Raw genomic sequence first — 5,779 nt, 5'->3', positions numbered from 1 at the left:
ACTTGGACGACCCAGTGTACTTGCTGGTTAGTTGTGTGGAATTGCAAAAGTGTGATTGTGATTTCGTGCACCAAGTTTTTTTGTGATGAGCGGATAATTTATACGCTTTTTGGCATTGTTAGATTTCAGTATGATTTGGTTAATTTTATTATATTTTTATTATTTTTAAAATAAAAATCACATTTCTGGACTTTACTATGAGTTTGTGTGTTTTTCTGTGATTTCAGGTATTTTCTGGCTGAAAAAGGACTGCAGATGTTGTTGGATTCTGACCTCCCTGCACTCGAAATGGATTTTCTGGAGCTACAGCAACCCAATTGGCACGCTCTTAATTGCGTTGGAAAGTAGACATCCAGCGCTTTCCAGCAATATATAATAGTCCATACTTTGCCCGAGTTTTGACGACACAAACTGGCGTTCAAATGCCAACTTCCTGCCCTATTCTGAAGTTAAACGCCAGAAACAGGTTACAAACCAGAGTTAAACGCCACAAACAAGCTGCAACCTGGCGTTTAACTCCAAGAGAAGTCTCTACACATGTAAAGCTCAATGCTCATCCCAAGCACACACCAAGTGGGCCCCAAAAGTGGATTTCTGCATCATTTACTTATCTTTGTAAACGCTAGTAACTAGTTTAGTATAAATAAGACTTTTTACTATTGTATTCGGAATCTTGGTCATTCTGGTTCCCTCTCTGGGGCCGAAGCCAATGAACACCATTATCACTTATGTATTTTCAACAGTGGAATTTCTACACCCCATAGATTAAGGTGTGGAGCTCTGTTGTTCCTCATGAATTAATGCAAAGTACTATTGCTTTTCTATTCAATTCAGCTTATTCCTATTCTAAGATATTCACTCGCACTTCAATCTTTTGAATGTGATGATCCGTGACACTCATCGTCATTCTCACCTATGAACGCGTGCCTGACAACCACTTCCGTTCTAACTGCAATAGCTTGAGTGTGTATCTCTGAGCCTCCATTCCGAAAGATCAGAGTCTTCGTGGTATGGGCTAGAATTATTGGCAGCCATTCCTGAGATCTGGAAAGTCTAAACCTTGTCAGTGGTATTCCGAGTAGGATCTGGGAAGGGATGACTGTGACGAGCTTCAAACTCGCGAGTGTTGGGCGTAGTGACAGACGCAAAAGGATCAATGGATCCTATTCCAACATGATCGAGAACCGACAGATGATTAGCCGTGCGGTGACAGCGCATTTGGACCATTTTCACTGAGAGTACGGACGGTAGCCATTGACAATGGTGATCCCCCTAACATACAGCTTGTCATGGAAAGGATTATGAATGATTGAATAAAAATAGTAGGAAAGCAAAGATTCAGAAGGAGCAAAGCATCTTCATACGCTTATCTGAAATTCTCACCAATGAATTACATAAGTATTTCTATCTTATTCTCTGTTTTAATTATATTTTAATTATCAAAACCTCATAACCATTTGAATCTGCCTGACTGAGATTTACAAGATGACCATAGCTTGCTTCAAGCCGACAATCTCCGTGGGATCGACCCTTACTCACGTAAGGTTTATTACTTGGACGACCTAGTGCACTTGCTGGTTAGTTGTGCGGAGTTGTGAAAAGGAGTTGAGATTACAATCGTGCGTACCAAGTTTTTGGTGCCGTTGAGATCACAATATCGTGCACCAAGTTTTTGGCGCTGTTTCCGGGGATTTTTTGAGTTTGGACAACTGACGGTTTATTTTGTTGCTTAGATTAGGAAAAATTTTTCTTTTTTTTGTTTATAGTTTTCTATTATTGTTTTTGGTTGAAACTTTTTTTTTTTAAATCCTTATTTTTGTTTTCAATTTTTTTCGAAAATTTTTATAAACTAATAATTGAATTTTCATGTTTTGCATCATTTTAGTGTTTTTCTCTCTCTTCATTAAAAATAAAAAAAATCAAAAATATATCTTTCCTTGTTTTACTCATAAATTTCAATTTCAAAATTCTATCTTTTCAAATCTTTTTCAAATTTCTTTGAATATTTTCGAATTCTTTTTTAAAAATTGATTTTCAAAATCTTTTTCTTATTTTTATTTCATATTTTCGAAATTAATTGCTAACATTTAATATTTTGATTCAAAAATTTTCAAGTTGTTACTTGCCTATTAAGAAAGGATCAAACTTTAAATTCTAAAATCATATCTTTTAGTTTCTTGTTAGTCAAGTAATCAACTTTAATTTCAAAAATTAAATCTTTTAAATTTCTTTTTCAAATCTTTTTCAAAATAATTTTCAATCATATCTTTTTCAAAAATCAATTTTCAAAATCTTTTCTAACTTCCTATCTTTTCAAATTTGATTTTCAAATCTTTTTCAATTAACTACTTGACTTTTTGTTTGATTTTAAAAGTTTACTATTTCAATCATATCTTCTTCAAAACCACCTAACTAATTTTCTCTCTCTAATTTTCGAAAACTCCTCCCCACTTTTTCAAAATTCCTTTTTAATTAACTAATTTTTTTTAAATTCAATTTTATTTTATTCCTTTTTATAATTTTCGAATTTCAATCAATATTTAAAATAAAAACAAAAATAATTTTTTTCTTTTTAATTATTTTTGAATTTTTCTCTTCTCCTTCTTCTATTATTTTCTTCTTCTACTCATATAAAGGAATCTCTATACTGTGACATAGAGAATTCCTCTTCTTTTCTATTCTCTTCTTTTTCATATGAGCAGGAACATGGATAAAGACATTCTTATTGAAGCTGATCTTGAACCTAAAAGGACTCTGAAGAGGAAGCTAAGGGGAGCTAAGGCACAACTCTCTGGAGGGGACCTGAAAGAAATTTTCGAAAAAAGAAGGAGACATGGCCGAACCAAATAACAATGATGGAGATGCAAGGAAGATACTTGGTGACTTTATTGCACTCTCTTCCAACTTCTATGGAAGAAGCATCTCAATTCCTGCAATTGGAGCAAACAACTTTGAGGTTAAGCCTCAATTAGTTTCTCTAATGCAGCAGAATTGCAAGTTTCATGGACTTCCAATGGAAGATCCGCATCAGTTTTTAGCTGAATTCTTGCAAATCTGTGACACTGTCAAGACCAATGGAGTTGATCCCGAGGTCTACAGGCTTATGCTTTTCCCTTTTGCTGTAAGAGACAGAGCTAGAACATGGTTGGATTCACAACCTAAGGAAAGCCTGAACTCTTGGGATAAGCTGGTCAGTGCTTTCCTGGCCAAATTCTTTCCACCTCAAAAGATAAGCAAGCTTAGAGTGGAAATCCAAACCTTCAGATAGAAGGAAGGAGAATCCCTCTATGAAGCTTGGGAAAGATATAAGCAACTGATCAAAAGGTGTCCTACTGATATGTGTCCAGAATGGAGCATCATATGTATATTCTATGATGGTCTGTCTGAGTTGTCAAAAATGTCATTAGACCATTCTGCAAGAGGATCTTTTCATCTAAAAACCCCTGCAGAAGCTCAGGAACTCATTGAAATGGTTGCAAATAACCAGTTCATGTACACCTCTGAGAGGAATCCTGTGAACAATAGGACGCTTCAGAAGAAGGGAGTTCTTGAAATTGATACTCTGAATGCCTGATGAGCGGATATTTTATACGCTTTTTGGGGATAATTTCATATAGTTTTGAGTATGTTTTAGTTAGTTTTTAGTCTATTTTTATTAGTTTTTAGGAAAAATTCATATTTCTGGACTTTACTATGAGTTGTGTGTTTTTCTGTAATTTCAGGTATTTTTCTGGCTTAAATTGAAGGAGCTGAGCAAAAATCTGATTCATGCTGAAAAAGGACTGCTGATGCTGTTGGATTCTGACCTCCCTGCACTCAAAGTGGATTTTCTGGAGCTACAGAACTCGAAATGGCGTGCTTCCAATTGCGTTGGAAAGTAGACATCCAGGGCTTTCCAGAAATATATAATAGTCCATACTTTGCACAAGAATAGACGACGTAAACTGGTGTTCAACGCCAGTCCTCTGCCCAAGTCTGGCGTCCAGCGCCAGAAAAGGATCAAAAACTGGAGTTGAACGCCCAAACTGGCACAAAAACTGGCGTTCAACTCCACAAATGGCCTCTGCACGTGAATTGCTTAAGTCTCAGCCCCAGCACACACCAAGTGGGCCCCAGCACACAGAAGTGGGCCCCAGAAGTGAATTTCTGCATCATCCATCATAGTTTATCCAATTTTTGTAAACCTAGGCTACTAGTTTAGTATTTAAACAACTTTTAGAGACTTATTTTGTATCTCATGACATTTTTAGATCTAAACTTTGTATTCTCTGACGGCATGAGTCTCTAAACCCCATTGTTGGGGTGAGGAGCTCTGCTGTGTCTCGATGAATTAATGCAAGTATTTCTGTTTTCCATTCAAACACGCTTGTTCCTATCTAAGATGGTCATTCGCGCTTAACTGTGATGAAGGTGATGATCTGTGACATTCATCACCTTCCTCAAACCATGAACGTGTGCCTGACAACCACCTCCGTTCTATATCTGATTGAATGAGTATCTCTTAGATTCCGTAATCAGAATCTCCGTGGTATAAGCTAGAACTGATGGCAGCATTCATGAGAATCCGGAAAGTCTAAACCTTGTCTGTGGTATTCCGAGTAGGATTCAAGGATTGAATGACTGTGACGAGCTTCAAACTCCTGAAGGATGGGCGTTAGTGACAGACGCAAAAGGATAGTGAATCCTATTCCAACCGGATCGAGAACCAACCGGTGATTAGCCGTGCTGTGACAGAGCGCGTGAGCGTAGTTTTCACTGGAAGGATGGAAGGTAGCCATTGACAACGGTGATCCACCAACACACAGCTTGCCATAGGAGGACGTGCGTGCATGAACAAGAAGACAGAGGAAAGCAGAGATTCAGAAGACAAAGCATCTCCAAAACTCCAACATATTCTCCATTACTGCATAACAAGTAACTTTTAATTCATGCTCTCCTGGTTATTCGCAATTCACTTGATAAACATAATTGACTTCCTGACTAAGATTTACAAGATAACCATAGATTGCTTCAAACCAACAATCTCCGTGGGATTCGACCCTTACTCACGTGAGGTATTACTTGGACGACCCAGTGCACTTGCTGGTTAGTGGTACGAGTTGTGAAAAGTGTGATTCACAATTCGTGCACCAAGTTTTTGGCGCCGTTGCCGGGGATTGTTCGTGTTTGGACAACTAACGGTTTATTTTGTTGCTTAGATTAGGAAAAATCTTTCTTTTTTTTGGTTTAGAGTCTTTTATTATTTATCCCTTATTAAAACACTTTAAATTTATAGCTCAGTTAGTTAGAACGTGGTGTTTATGTTCATGGTAATTGGCTATCATATTTTTAAAACCTTTTTCAAAAATAATTTTTTCTATTAAATCCTGTGCCAAACTTTAAGTTTGGTGTTTTCTTGTTGATTTCCCTTTGGTTTTCGAAAATTTTGGCTTGGTTTTCTAAAAATTTTAAGTTTGGTGTTCTTTCTTCGTGTTCTTGAGTTTTCCTTGTGACTTGATTTTAAAATTTTTAAGTTTGGTGTTCCTTGGTGTTTTCCCTCCAAAATTTTCGAAAATAGGGAGCATTAGATCTAAAAATTTTAAATCTTGTGCTATCTTATTGTTTTTCTCTCTCCTCTTTAAATTCAAAAATATCTTTTCTCTCTATTTTAAAAACAAATTTTTGAAAATTATATAAAAAAAAAATTTTTTTTAAAAATCATCATATCCTTTTCAAAACTTCCTAAACACTTCCTCTCTCCTCAATTTTTTCGAAAATCATAATTTTTGATTATTTTTAT

The sequence above is a fragment of the Arachis hypogaea genome, chromosome 11 (genome assembly GCF_003086295.3).
Source record: "Arachis hypogaea cultivar Tifrunner chromosome 11, arahy.Tifrunner.gnm2.J5K5, whole genome shotgun sequence".
NCBI lineage: Eukaryota > Viridiplantae > Streptophyta > Magnoliopsida > Fabales > Fabaceae > Arachis > Arachis hypogaea.
This window is presented reverse-complemented; position numbering follows the sequence as displayed.